The sequence below is a fragment of the Eleutherodactylus coqui genome, chromosome 6 (genome assembly GCF_035609145.1).
Source record: "Eleutherodactylus coqui strain aEleCoq1 chromosome 6, aEleCoq1.hap1, whole genome shotgun sequence".
In the NCBI taxonomy this organism is placed as follows: Eukaryota; Metazoa; Chordata; class Amphibia; order Anura; family Eleutherodactylidae; genus Eleutherodactylus; species Eleutherodactylus coqui.
In genome coordinates, this window is record NC_089842.1 from 103,623,794 (window position 1) to 103,639,417 (window position 15,624).

Consider the following 15,624-nt stretch of genomic DNA (forward strand, 5'->3'; position numbering starts at 1 on the left):
TGGAGGTCCCTTCCAACTCTACCAGTCTATGATACTATGAAATTGGAATTAATTCTGTGGCTATTGGGTTTGACTCATGTAATGTCATTGACTACCATTCTCATGAATGCTTTAATATTACTAAACTGGGATAGACTTGGTATAACCTTGGATTTGGGTTTTCATCTAGGAGATCTACCAATATAACAAGAGCCTCTAGATCTTGAGAAGTTCCAGGACCAACACATGTAGTCCTGTTTTTTTACTTTGTGAAGTTTATGAAGGGTTAATTTCCTAGAAAATAAATGCAGATCCTTCACCCGCTCAAAGTGGGAGAAGGGTGCTATAGGAGTGTAGGAAAGTAGGACAGTGATTTTTGCATCACTTAAGGTCACAGAAGAAAAGTTTAAAATCTGTGAGTTATTCCCCATATCAGTTGCTATTTTTGATGCCGGGTCATTCTCTCCCTCTTGCGCAGCTGCATTAGAATATAGAGCATGACCTCTATATTGTTGTTTTCTAGGCCATGTCCTTTTTCCGCATTGATAATTAGAGATGAGCAAACATGCTCGTCCAAGCTTGATGCTCGTTCGAGTATTAGCATACTCGATGGTGCTCGTTACTCGAGCGAGCACCATGCTGTGTTCGACCCCTCCCCGCATTACCACTTACTGCTGTGACGTGCCAGCGTGCGCACGTCCACAGCAGTTTGTGGCTGGCTGGCTGGCGAGAGAGAAATAAAAAATCTCAAAAACTGGCAGGTCCATTGCAAAAATGCTCGAGTCTCCCATTGACTTCAATTGGCTTCGTTACTCGAATAGAGCTCTTTAATATTACGAAAAGCTTGACTCGTATAACGAGCACCTGAGAATTTTGGTGCTCCCTCATCTCTAATAATGATCAATGCTTTTATCATCCGTTTTTGAAACCTCTGACTCAGAGATATCTGTATACCTATTTTGTTGTATGAAATAATTCATTTTTTTTAACATATATGTTCTAGATTCAAAATTACAGCTATCCTGTATGTATTTGCGATGTTTTTTATCCGTGATTTCCCTAGTCAACGATTCCGTATTTTTTTGTAATCTCTGTTCTAGAGTCGAATAGTCACTGTGTGAAGCAAAGACTTTTATCTCATTGATTTCTCTCTCGAATTGAGCTGTTATGTTGGAGAGGAAATTCTTTCTGTAGTCACGGAGGTATTCCATCATATGGAGCGAGTTTTGACTCAGAAGTTCTGCCCATCCCTTACAGAAGTTTTCAACGCCAATGTGAGAATTTGGTTTGGATCCTCAGGCCACGATACACTATTTTCTGCTCCAAGTAGTTATTGAAGCTTGCCACCTCCCACCAAGATTTGATATATTGTCTATATGTTTTATTTATTAATCACATTATTCCATTGAAGCTTATAGTGATCTGGATAAACAGGCTACCCCTGTAACTCCAAGGATAAGGTAGACAGGGGACCACCTTTGGTGCTGTATCTCAAACATCCACAAATACCTGGAGCTGGGGCTCCCTATATGTCACATTATTGGCAGCAATGAGAAACACAAGAAGGAGTTTTGCAAATTTTACTAATAAATTTCCTTGCATTGACCTCATATACATTTTATGTCAACCATTGATACACCTATGGTTGGATTTTATACAACTAAACAAGTCAAAAAACAATTGAATGTATGTTGAAGTATGAAGTGAATTGCATTTAGCGCAATAATTCTCAGCTACCAAATTAATTCTAAGTCTGATTCTTAAGGAAGAAAAGGCTAAACACGATGTACATCTTACAAAGAAGGTGAAATTTAATTGCTGCCCTTTCCAATCCACAAATGTTAATTTCCTGGCTGTAGATACTTCAGGTTCATCCTAATTGGCTGAACCTATATACTAAAAATATAAATATGGAGGGCAGGGTGGAAGGTTTTCTTATATATCCTGCATTTATCACAGAGCTTAAAGTTATAGAATTCTGCAGCTATCTTTATCAGAATATTGTCACATACAGTACTGTAATGTACTATATACTCTGAGCTACAAGAAAGCAAATCTAGAACATTGTGCCAGCTTAGTAATAAATGGTATTATAGCAGTATATATCTTATAAAACACTGCCAAAATCCATATATTTAATATATGGTTTGTTTCCAGGCTTATGTATGTAAGGAATGGGGTGGAAAGGGGATTGAACAGAAATTCACACCGGCTGCCAGAAAGAGGAGGCTGTGATATTGAGCAACTCAGTATTTTCCACAGTATCTTCTATAGAGATGCTTGTTAGAAGCACCACTGATATAAATGTTAACGTATTCAATCAATAGCACTTCATGAAATTAGTTATGGCACTAGTTCCAAACTATACAAATCACCCAACCAGATATAAAAAGATTTGGGCTTAAATTTTGAAATTAGCAAAGGTCACCTTTAAAAATGTAATGATCCTTTAAGGTTAAAGGTACCAGAATGGTAAAATGCCATGGTCATATGCCACAAACAAAGAATAATAGTATCAATGTGGTAGCTACTCTCAGTACTAAGTGAAATATTGAAATTGAGTTCCTGTTTCAATATCGCTAATAGGTAATACAAAGGTAATCAGTACAATGCCGAGCCAGCAATTCTTCTGCATTCCCCTCATTGACCACATAGTGATCCTACATCTGAATAGCTGTGCCAAATACTGCTGTTGCTCATTCACACGACATACAACAGCAACATTTAAATTATGTTGGTCTATTTTAGGGTTAGTGAATTAGTTGTAAAGTTCCAGATAACCCCATATAATGACATAGTACTGCTTCAAAAAGTTACAAAAGGAAGAGTGTAGACAGCAGATACAGAATAGTAGGAAAGGGTTAACTGGAAAGACTGGAGATATCACAGTGATGTACTGATGAAATCATTGCCCATATAAAGTTCTAGAGTCTGTTGACTTTAAGGCCGAGCTCACACAGCCATATGGTAATACGCTGCGTAAAAATCGCTGCGTTTTCCCTGCGCTGAGAACTGCGTTTCCTGTGCATTATCATGATTTTGCCTGCACATGAACAGCGTATTTTGAGCACACTGTCATGCGTAGGCTTTCTGGTTTCTTCTTTTTTAAAATAAAAAAATTCTATTCATGTCTCCTAGCAACATGCGTAAAAAAATGTAATTGCATATCTACTACGTTTTGAATGCACCCATAGAGCTGTGCGTGCGTAATACTCGGTATAATAGAGCATGCTGCATTCTTTTTTACGCTCGTAATATACACAAGTGTGAATGGAGCAATTAAAATCAGTGTACTCTCGTTGACGCCATTCACCGTCATCGCCTGGTACTATTCCCTGCACTTTCCCTGCGGGAATTCAAAATAGTTTTTCCCTATTTTTCGCCTCTAAAACAGGGGTGCGTCTTATCATCCGGTGCGTCTTAGGCCTTAGTCAGACGGGCGTTTTTAGCCGCGATTTGCGCATGCGCATGCGTCCGGCGATTTTATAAAACCGTTGCTTTGCAATGGTATCGGACACATGAGCGCTTTTTATGCGCTCGTCCGATAAATTATAGAACAAAAAATCGCAGATCGCACCTATCTGCGATCTGCGATTCCTGTTCTCTTCTGTATATGCGCTCAATGGGGCCGGCGGCAGCAGCGCCGACCCCATTGAGAACATATAGAAGACAAATCATTCTTCTCTGCCACAGCTGTAACAGCTGTGGCAGAGAAGAACGATGTTTGCCCATTGAATTCAATGGAGCGGCAATACAGCCGCTCCATTGAAAGCAATGGGCTGCCGGCGTGCGCGGGGTGAATTGTCGGGAAGGGGTTAAATATATAAGCCCTACCCTGCAATTCATCCTAAAATGTGTTAAAATAAAAAAAAATTGTATACTCACCTTTCCGCTGCAGCCGGAGTCCAGCCGCGGCCGCTGTCAGTTCTCCTGAACTGCTTCTCGGCACTATTCAGCCGGCGGGGCTTTAAAATCCCCGCCTGCTGAATGATCTGCCTCTGATTGGTCACAGCCCTGACCAATCAGAGGCCGGTTTCACTCACACACCCATTCATGAATTCATGAATGGGTGAGTGACTGCTGCCTCTCAGCGCTGAGCCAATCAGGGGCAGGTCTGACTCACATCCATTCATGAATTCATGAATGGGTGTGAGTGAGGCATGCCTCTGATTGGCTCAGCGCTGAGCCAATCAGGGGGCAGGTCTGACTCACACCCCCTTCACACCCACTGCAGGACGGCCGCACGGAGCTCCGGCTGCCGGGAGAAGGTGAGTATACAATTTTTTTTTATTTTAACACATTTTAGGATGAATTGCAGGGAAGGGCTTATATATTTAAGCCCTTACCGACAATTCATCCCGGGCTCGCCCGCAGCGCATTGCTTTAAATGGAGGCGGCTCTATTGCCGTCTCCATTGAATGCAATGCGCTGGACAGCTCCGGCCCGTTTCTAATGAAACGCCGCTAGGAGCAGATTTTCGGGCGATTTGCGGGCGACTTGTGCGCACCGGTCATGCGATTTGCGGATGCGCATCCGTCATGCGATCCGCAAATCGCGCGAAAAAACGCCCGTCTGACTAAGGTCTCATAGAGCGAAAAATACGGCATGCTGGGAGATGCGAGAAACATTGTAATTGCACAGGAAAAAGAACACATCTGGAACTCATAAAACTAATTAGCCACTTCAATCGGTGCATCTTTGTTTGCTGTGCGCAAATGAACATGCCTTGCGGGCGCAACCGGTATAGTAAAATACACCAGTGCACATGCAAAAAAGCATGATTCATTCTGCAAATACACATACGCTCGTGTGAAGGTGGCCTAAGGCCGCCTTCACACTGGTGAGAAAACCTCGCACAGATATGAAACCTGTTCTTTTGAATGGGTTCATTCACATTAGCAATGTTTTCCCACATGGTGCCGCAATGTGATGCAGGAAACACATCGCAGCATGTCCTATCTTTCTGCGAGATCACCTATTGTTTTTAAAGGAACCACTGCTGCAGCACCAGGCCCATTGAAAGGAATGGGAGAACTCTGTGATCCTCTGCTGTGGCTGTAACAGCTGCGGCGTGGGAATCCCTTTGTGAGGGTATATGTATATATTGCCATATGTTTTTTATGCTTTTATACCTGTATGCAAGTTCTATTCAATGCTAAAATGAGAAAAACTTAATATGTTGCCTTACATCAGATATTCCAAAGGTTTGCAAGGCTGAGAGAGATGTGTCCAGAAATTCAGAGATGATACAGAACCGAACACTAAGGCCGTGTGCTTGGCTGTTTTCCCAGAGGCGCCGTATCAAGATAACGACTGTTTAACTACGTATATGACTATCAGTGCCTCAGGCGGAAATGTGGACTTCACATATATGGTTATGTGGTGAATTTGAGCCAATGAGACCATTACCCATTCCTAGTGATGTGACCAAAGGGTATAAGACCCCATGTAATCTGTAATAAAGTGCGCAGCTATGTCCCCGTGTGAGGAACTATACCAAACCTCCGTGTGTGGTATCTCTTCTTTACCGCCGGCAGCGGGGCATTGGGATGGGCCTGATTGGTGCTATACGCAGAAATTTCCCTGACAGATGGCGCCCACTGTGGGGCGGTAACACCGGAGCCGTGCAGCCCAGACCACCCAGATCCACACCACGGGGAAGCCGTCCTGCTGCAAACCAAGCCTGATCAACTCACAGAACTCCAGGTAAGACCAGCATATATCTATGTTGTGTTTTACACTGAGAGTCTTGCAGCAGGAGGGACTATCTGTGTTTTGTGACCGGACGGGTTGGGTTAAGAGTTCTACACGGTAACTCGTGGGCTTCGGGTTTGCCGTCACGGACCACTGACCATGATAAGCGCACCAATCACCCATCCAGGAACTAGTCACTAGTCCATTTGTTGCTGAAGTCCATAGTGTTTTAACGATAGTGGAGATTGTTTGTTGTATCTGCAGAATATTTTTTTCTTTTTCTCTTTTCATTTTGTCTCATAGAAGAAGGGACCCTCGATTTTAGTTTAGTTAGTTGTTGATGGTTTAGCTGAGGAGAAGGATGCACTCTATGGGGCTGGTTGCATAGAAGGAGATGCCTTCGGTTGTTTTGCCGTATATAAGGGGCTAACAATTCGGGTCTGAAGAATGCACTCTATGGAGCGTGTTATTATTATTGTTGTTGTTGTTCTAATATGCGTAAGACCTTATTAAAGAAGACGGAGCCCCTCAAGGGCTGTCGTCGAGCGGATGAATTGGTGGAGGAGAGACAAGGGTCCCAATTTGTAAAATGTAAGAAAACTCTTATGAAAATGTGTGACATGGACCCGCATGGTAGATTACAGTATGGTGAATGGGAGGAGGTCTTTAGGACCAAGAAGGGCGCCTTGAAAGACCAAGGGTTGCTAGAAAGTGCTGAAGTGAGGAGGAGAGAGACAGTCAGAGAAAGTTAAGTATGTACACATTATTTGTTTAAGAAAGTATCCGTGAGTGAAATGTTGGAAAGTACAGTAAGTGATCAAGAGGGTGTCGGGAGAGTGTCTACTGAAGGTTACATTGGCAGTTAGGTAGGGAGAGAAGTAAGGGGAACAAGCAAAGTCGAGAGGAAAGTTACAAAGCGTGTGATTAGTTGGCAGAGAGAGAGAGGAAAAGGTGTATAATACTAGGTGGATAGATATAGATGTATGTGTGTGTGTATATATGTATATATATGTACAAATGGTTAACTGAGCTCGGTTTTAGTTGGAGAAGGATTGTTTACTTGAAGCTGCAGTCTGTGTCTAGCTTGTCAAGGTCAAGAGATAACAGCGAGAGAGAATGCAATACTAACCCTGAAAATTATCTTTGCTTGCTTAAATAGAATAGAGGCTTATAATGAATCTAATGAATTATACTGTCTTAGAAGGCAGGAAATATAGCAATTTTAAGGTATATTCTTACTGGGTTCTGAGGTCACAAATGGACATGTCTTGGTCTCTTTCATACAGGTGTAAGAAAGTTATACCCCACTCACATCCTGTGGGGGCTTTTAAGAATACAGGGGTTGAAAATGAAGAACATGTTGCATTGTCAGAAGGTCCCAGCATATGTGTTATTTATGAGTTCAAATGCAGGGAATAGTTAAACTAAAACAACTTTGTTCAGTCGGTGAATGCATATTCGCAGAGAGATAACACTTGTTTTGCAAAGATGGGGGCTTTCAGACTTAACTCTAAGCTCAGAGTCACAGACAGAGAAGGAAAGACAAGGGGGGGTGAAAGATACCCACAGATTCTAAAATACTTCAGCGTTTAATATAGCATATAATAGCTTCAGTAGATAAGAAAGATAGAATGTCACTCAGCAAACTTTTTCACATACTTTGTCAAAAATAGCGCTTATTCACAATCTCATCTCAATAGAATCATGTACTTTATAACATTATAGCACTCACCTCAATGTTTTTCAACTGATGTATGTATGTTTGTCAAACTTTTTTTTTTTTCTGTGTATCTGTATGTACTGATACACCTTCAATGTGGGGGTGACGGGGCAGACTTGAGCGCATAGATCGATGAGAGTTAATGACCCGTGTTCAGGCTGTGATGAATGTAAAATGTGTGATGCAGATATTGACTGGGGATAAAAGTCCCCCCCCCCCCCCATGCATAAGACTTTACTAGTTTGAGATGTGGATGCTTAGACTGTGGAGTTTAAATGAAGGTGTGAAGAAAGAAGCAAGCGCCCAGTATCGAGGGGGTGGAGCTGGATGATGTAAAAATACGTAATAGGTCATCCCTCTTGTCCACAAAGGTGGGGGTGAGAATCTTAAGCAGCTAGTAAAAGTTTTTTTTCCACAAATTTGATAAGACATTGCAGGCAGGGCCAGATTAATGATGAATTTGCTTAAAGGATATCACATTTCAAATATGAATAGATGTTTGAAGATTATTCTGCCCCGATGTAACTCATGTCTCTGTTATTGACGCTAACATCTTAGATGCCTTATCTGCATCCATCAAATTTTTTTTCCAATGTTGTACTACATTGAACCCGGCTACTCTTCTTCCAATTGAGTACCCTGGTTCAAAGGGGGGAGGAGAAGGCATAGGTGATCTAGGTATTGCAAATCAGCCATTTTTAAATTTTTTGCAACAAGATTCTGATCTTTTTGAAATAGAATATCAGCATGATTGTCTAGCATTGATGCAACAAGAAAATTTAAGTTTTAAAAAGTTACTGAAAGCCCCTTGTTAACAATGCATATTTTGAGTTGCTTTTTGTAGATGGTACCAGGGGTGATTGACGACTCCACACTGGATATGCAGTGGTCACACAACAAGATGTCCTAAAAGCAGAAGCTCTGCCTCCGCATGTCTCAGCACAAGAAGCGGAACTGAAGGCCCTCACTGAGGCGTGTAGAGTGGCAGAAGGTAAGACGGCAAACATTTACACTGATTCCCAGTATGCATTTGGCATAGCTCATGATTACGGCCCAACATGGAAGGCCAGACAGTTTTTTACCTCAGCAGGACAACCAATTAAAGGGGTTGTCCCGCGAAAGCAAGTGGGGGTATACACTTCTGTATGGCCATATTAATGCACTTTGTAATGTACATTGTGCATTAATTATGAGCCATACAGAAGTTATTCACTAACCTGTTCCGTTGCTGGCGTCCCCGTCTCCATGGTGCCGTCTAATCTTCAGCGTCTAATCGCCCGATTAGACGCGCTTGCGCAGTCCTGTCTTCTGTCTTCTGAATGGGGCCGCTCGTGCCAGAGAGCGGCTCTTCGTAGCTCCGCCCCGTCATGTGTGCCGATTCCAGCCAATCAGGAGGCTGGAATCGGCAATGGACCGCACAGAAGACCTGCGGTCCACCGAGGGTGAAGATCCCGGCGGCCATCTTCACAATGTAAGTAAGAAGTCACCGGAGTGCGGGGATTCGGGTAAGTACTACCCGTTTTTTTTTTTTATCCCTGCATCGGGTTTGTCTCGCGCCGAACGGGGGGGCTATTGAAAAAAAAAAAACCCGTTTCGGCGCGGGACAACCCCTTTAAGAATGGTGCAGCGGTGCAGAGTCTCATGGAGACCGTACTTCTACCTGAAAAAGTGGAGAGCTCACACCAATTCCTACACCGGAGAAGCAAGAGGCAACGCCATCACAGACCACACAGCAAAGGCAGCAGCCCTTAAGCCGTGGAAGAAAGAAGAAAAGGAGAATTTGACAAAAAACTTTGGACTTTGATATGCTAAAGACTTTACAGTTACAAGCCAGCAAGGAAGAAAAGGAAAAATGGACTAAAAAGGGACGGCTTATGGCAAACAGTCAACAGAACTTGCCTACCACAGTCCCTGTGCCCCATAATGGCTCAGCTGATGAACGGAAAGACGCACCTCTGAAAGCAGCAATGATGTCGCCGCTTGAATGAGGACGGGTGGCTCCTGGGTTTTCTGTAGCTGCTGCATCATTTGTCCAATTTTGCATGATCTTTGCCGTAAGCAACAGGGCAGAAGAAAAATTTGCCACATAACACTTGCCGGGGCCACTCTACCCATTTCAGGGATTGCAAATTGGCTACAATCAGCTCCCACTTGTTGGGAAGTATGAATATGTGCTTGTTGTTGTTGATGTTTTTCAGGTTGGAGACCTACCCTGTTACCAAAGTAAATAAGCAGGTAAAAGCACAGAAGTTCATAAATGAGGTAATCTGCAGATATGGCGCACCGAAAGTGATTGAGTCAAACAAAGGTACACACTTCACAGGTGAAATAATGCAACACATGTCTGCTTTGGGTATATCCCAGGCCTTTCACACACTCTACCATCCACAGAGTAGTGGGAAAGTAGATCCAAAAGGCAATGGAGGAAATGGGTAAATTTTGAATTGAGTGCCTTCCATTACTTTTATTTTCCAGGAGGGTACATGCCACAGTAGCCGAGTTTGGGGAATGATTTTCTTGGTAATTTTGTCATAGGCCTCTCCAAGGAATTGTCAATAACACATTCTGCAGTCTCTGCTTTTCTCCCAGGTCCTACAGATGAGTGTCACAATCTGAAACCAGATGACAGGGTCTATGTGAAAAAGTTTGAGAGAGAAACCCGGTTTGAAGGTCCTTACCAGGTGTTGCTCAGCACCCCAACTGCAGTCAAGCTCGAAGGAAAGCCCACTTGGAGCCACGCTTCACACTGCAATAAGCCCCTGGGTCCCGGAGCACAGAACTCATGATCCTGTATATCCTTTACATGCTATAATGTGGTACAATTCCTCTAACACCCATAGCCACATACACCTTTGACTACTGTACACTAGCCCCCTGTTTCAGGGATCCGAACAAATTAATACAATCAAATGTGCAATATGAAGACTACACTGAAGGTGAGAATCCAACACCGCATCGTGCTAAGAGAGAAGTTGACGCTCCAGGTGGTAACTTTGATCCACATGTATACATAGATGCAATAGGAGTGCCAAGGGGGGTGCCAGATGAATTTAATTCTAGAGATCAGGTTAAAGCAAGTTATGAGTCCTTATTTGCTATTGTCACTGTTAATAATAATGTAGATTGGATGAATTATATCTATTACAATCAGCAGAGGTTTGTAAACTACACCAGGGATGTTTTGCAAGGGTTAGCTGACCAGTTAGGGCCCACTGCAACCATGGCGTTCCAAAATAGAGTCGCCCTGGATATGATTTAACAGAAAGAGGTGGGGTATGTAACTTCCTGTACGTGTATTATCCCTTTGATCAAAAAGAGTATGAGTAAGGGACTGGACAATGTGACACCAACATTTCCCTTGTTTGAAAAAGATGAAGAGCCAGTTTCGATAGTGCCAACCATGTACGTTACCAGAAGAATGGAGAAATGTACTAGTACTGCGCCTGCCCCGATCTCCTAAGATGGATTGAGTAGAAAAAAGAGGTTCCCAGCAGCACAGCATATATCCTCACATAGAGCCAGGCAAACAGTGTGCAAAAGCCAGTCAGGAAGCCTAAACCAGAGAGGCTCCAAGGGTGCAGTCAGGAATAAGGAAATAGTGACTGGCAGCATTCAGCAATGTAGAAAAATACAAGATTTATTTCCCCATTACAAAAATTACGGCAACGTTTCGGTCGTAATAGACCTTCCTCAAGCCAATACATATCATACAAAGTGCACCATATATATAGGAAATGTGAACACCATTAACCAATGACATACAAACATGCACAGGAGTGTCTCATCACTGATTACCTCTCTCCACACGTCTCAGCTGTTATCCGGCGCATCGTTGATGATGTCATATGAGCCTCGTGTGGTGCAGAGTGTAAGCTCTCGCCTACGACCTGGAGGTTGCAAGTTCGATTCCCACATGAATCAGGTAGCCGGCTCAAGGCCGACTCAGCCCTCCATCCCTCCGAGGCAGGCAAAATGAGAACCCAGCTTGGTGGGGGGCAATAAGTACTAATTACCCGAAAGCGCTGCGGACCAAGTTGGCGCTATACAAATACCATGATTTGATTTTTTTGATGTCATCTTTAGTTGACCTCCTCACACATTGGTGCGTCCATCTAAGTTGAACCGCACCCTCTGCACATGTGCCGAGCTACAACTATCGCGAGAACACGCTCTAAGCCACAGTAGGGCACAGCGGCCATATCAGAAATGGGCAAACCGCACTAAAGGTGCGTCTGCGCATGTGCCGGTCGTCGGGCCCAGCGACCACGTCAAAAATGGGCAAACCGCACTGATAGTGCGTCTGCGCATGCGCCGGTCATCTGTCATCACAGAGGCCGATACTCGGTCCCATCACCGCGCCACAACCTTACTTCCGCATTCCACCTATATATTATATTATCTACTCGGATACCTCCTCAGTGCATTGGTCACCCGTAGTGATGCAATGCAAAGTGTCAGGATCGCCGATCATGCGTTACCACAACTGACACTGACCGCATACCGCATAACCTGCAGCATCTACTGAGAGGACCCCGATGTATATATCTTATCTAATAATATACATTCTCACCCATAGAGTATGAATAGTCCAATGTTAACCCATTGTATAAACCAATAAAACAGAACAGAACACCAACTGTTAACTGCCTAGTCAAATTGTGATTTTATTGATACTATACATCACTATGCATGAATCTATATTTTTTCTTCAAGATGATGAAATAATGGACCGTCATATCTCAGACGTGTGGCGAGGGAACCAGCGAGAGACCAACAACCTGTGTAAACAAAACAAAAAGAATACAATTACACATATACCCATAAAAAATTCATTAATAAAACATATGTACAATTCATATACTGATGTGTGTAACAAGATTTACAAGAACGGCTGAAAAATGTACTCCTGATTAAGCCCTTTTGGGTGCATGGTGTCCAACTCGTATATCCATTTTAACTCACGCTTTTTTAATAAAAATTCTCTATCACCCCCCCGTGGAAGTACGGGGACATGATCAATGACCCTAAATTTGAACTGGCTGATGTTGTGTTTAGCCTCCAAAAAATGTCGCGATACAGGTAATTGTAGATTTTCCGTCCGAATTGTACTCTTGTGCTTCACCATACGTGATCTCACCTCCATAGTGGTTTCACCCACATACCCAAGGCCACATGGGCAGGTGATGAGGTAGATCACGTATGGTGAAGCACAAGTATATCTCCCCTGTATCTTGTACCTATTGCCCCTGAGAGGATGCCGAAATTCGTCACCCCTCACCAAATTGTTACAACAACTACAGACAAGGCATGGGAAGTTCCCCTTTCTAGGGGGTTTAAAGAAACTCTGGACGGCTGATTTGTGTGAAGCAAAGTGTGAGTGGACCAGTTGGTCACCTATGTTTCTACCTCTTCTATATGCATTTATAGGCTTATTTTTAAATTCAGGTATTACAGCCCCATCTAATGTCAGCAGTGGCCAATGTTTTTTGATAATGTTACCAACGGTTCCACTAAGATTATTAAAGGTACTGACAAACGGAATCCTGTCCATTGTCTGTTTCTTTAATTTAGGTGTCAAAAGATCTTGTTGTGGTATTGCCCTAGCTCGTATGGCAGCTTTTGTGATGATTGGTGCAGGGTATCCCCTATCTAGGAACCTCCTACACATCTCATCCAATCTTAAATCAATGGTTTGATCGTGTGCTATTCTTCGCACTCGTAAAAGTTGACTCCATGGTAGTGAGTCCTTCATGGCGACCGGATGGTTGCTACTATAGAGCAATAAACTGTTCCGATCTGTCTTTTTTGTGTAAAGATCCGTTACCAATCCCATTCCTTGTCTTTTAATCAAAACGTCAAGGAATTGGATTTCCACAATAGAGTAAGACATAGTGAACTGAAGTTCTGGGTAAATAGCGTTTAGAAAGGTATGGAATTCCTGTAATGTTTGGAGCGAACCCTTCCATAGAGCAAACACGTCGTCGATGTACCGACCCCAGTACACCAACGACGCCGCATATATGGAGGTATAGATATACTTCTCCTCAAATTGGCGCACAAAAATGTTGGCGTATGTTGGCGCCACATTAGAGCCCATAGCAGTGCCCTGTCGCTGTCTGTAGTACACCCCCCCAAACAAAATATAATTGTTGCGGAGGATGTACTCCAGCAGCGACAGGGCAAACTGCATGCACTCAGAGGACATATCCGATGCCATCAGAAATTGTCTGACGGCATCTATCCCTTTATCGTGACTGATAGAGGTGTATAGCGCAGTCACATCAAAGGTGACCAGAATAACATCTTCGGTCATATCAAACGATGCAATTTTTTTCAAAAAGTCAGATGTATCCCTGATGTGTGAATCCGCCTCATCTGCAAAACGCCTCAGGACCTTGTCCAAAAATCGTGCGATATTGCAGAAGAGTGAGTTTCTGCCTGAAACAATCGGTCTCCCAGGGGGATTCTGGGGATCCTTGTGGACCTTTGGGAGGGTGTATAAAGTGGGAACAATGGGGTGCTGGATATCAAGGAATTTCAACAGCTTTTTATCGATCAAACCTGCCCATAGTGCCTCATTCAACATTCCCCTTAATTGTAATTGAAACCGTATGGTAGGGTCCGATCGCAATTTTTCATAAACATTTTCATCATTTAATTGTCTGAACACTTCTGTTGTGTACATACTGGTATCCATCACGACTATTGCTCCACCCTTATCGGCTGGTTTAACCACAATCGCATCATCCTGCGCAAGAGAATTGAGGGCTTTCCTTTCCCTCATATTAAGGTTATTCTTAAGCCTCCTCTTGTTACCCAATGTTTTGGATCTCAGTTTTTCAATATCTTTTAATACTAATTTAGCAAATACTTCAATTTGAGGATTTGATGTAGGTGGTTGATACGTACTTTTGTTGCGAAGACCAGTTCCAACCAGGGAAAAAGACCCCGGTGTAGTGGTCTGTGCAACCGTACGTGATGGTTGTGAGGAAAATTGGTTTTTAAGCCTTAAATTTCTGAATAAACGCTGTACATCAAGATTAAGATCAAACCAATTCATAGAAGTTACACAGCAAAATGATAGACCCTTGCCCAATACAGTCGTCTCATCTGATGTCAATACCCTGGAAGAAATGTTGATTACAATACCGTCACTGGTAGGTTCACAAGCTCCAACATCCACTATTTCCTGAAGTCCATCAGTGGTGGTCGTTTCGTGGATCGGGTCATCACCCCGTCGGGATCTCTTGTATGCCCTGTGATGTTTTCGTCCGCCTCGGCGGCACCGGAAGGTCCCTCTTTTCTCTTCATCCTGTTTGGATTGCCACGGCCTAAAAAAGAAGAAGAGGATGTGGAGGCACCCACATGATCATTCTTGGCCGAATCATCCGTTGAAATCGAACCACGAGATGAGAACCCAAATTGGTTTCTATTCCTGGGTTGACGGCGTCGTTGTCGTCTTTGTTTGGTATTCGATTCAAAGGGATCTGTGACTTTATTCTTTGATGTCTGCCAACAAAATACACGACCATAAGCATAATCGTCGACATCCCTAAACCACTTGGTTTTTCCTTATTTCCTTACTCCTAAGATGGATTGTCAGTGGACTTCCCATTTGCCTAGGGAAAGTGCAGAAGACCTTAGGTTCCGGTGAGGGCACACTCTGTGGGGTGTTAACTTGTACAGATAGAGGGTATGGATGCCCGGAAATGAGCCCAGGGAATCCATGGCCTCGTTCTGAGGTGAGGTAGGGATCCCCCCTCCTAGGAGTAGGGCCTTACGGGCAGTGGGAAAACCCTGACGCAAGGGAGAGGCGACCGAGGAAGAGTGCAAGGTCTGGTGCTTGATCTCCATATTAAGTTTTTAGGGGGGTTTGTGAGGGTATATGTATATATTGCCATATGTTTTTTATGCTTTTATACCTGTATGCAAGTTCTATTCAATGCTAAAATGAGAAAAACTTAATATGTCGCCTTACATCAGATATTCCAAAGGTTTGCAAGGCTGAGAGAGATGTGTCCAGAAATTCAGAGATGATACAGAACCGGACACGAAGGCCGTGTGCTTGGCTGTTTTCCCAGAGGCGCCGTATCAAGATAACGACTGTTGAACTACGTATATGACTATCAGTGCCTCAGGCGGAAATGCGGACTTCACATATATGGTTATGCGGTGAATTTGAGCCAATGAGACCATTACCCATTCCTAGTGATGTGACCAAAGGGTATAAG

At 43.3% G+C, this 15,624-nt stretch overlaps 1 long non-coding RNA gene across 2 annotated transcripts; it reads right to left on the reverse strand.

Annotated features, from left to right (window-relative positions):
* Nucleotides 1-12,032: 12,032 nt before the first annotated feature.
* Nucleotides 12,033-14,935, reverse strand: LOC136632431 (uncharacterized). 2 transcript variants are annotated; one of them, XR_010793167.1, is made up of 3 exons: nt 14,811-14,935; nt 14,543-14,724; nt 12,033-12,171 (listed from the first exon to the last, which is right to left on the reverse strand). It is a non-coding gene; the product is annotated as an uncharacterized lncRNA (long non-coding RNA). The 2 variants fall into 2 exon arrangements; XR_010793166.1 differs by having other exon boundaries at nt 14,543-14,935.
* Nucleotides 14,936-15,624: the final 689 nt, after the last annotated feature.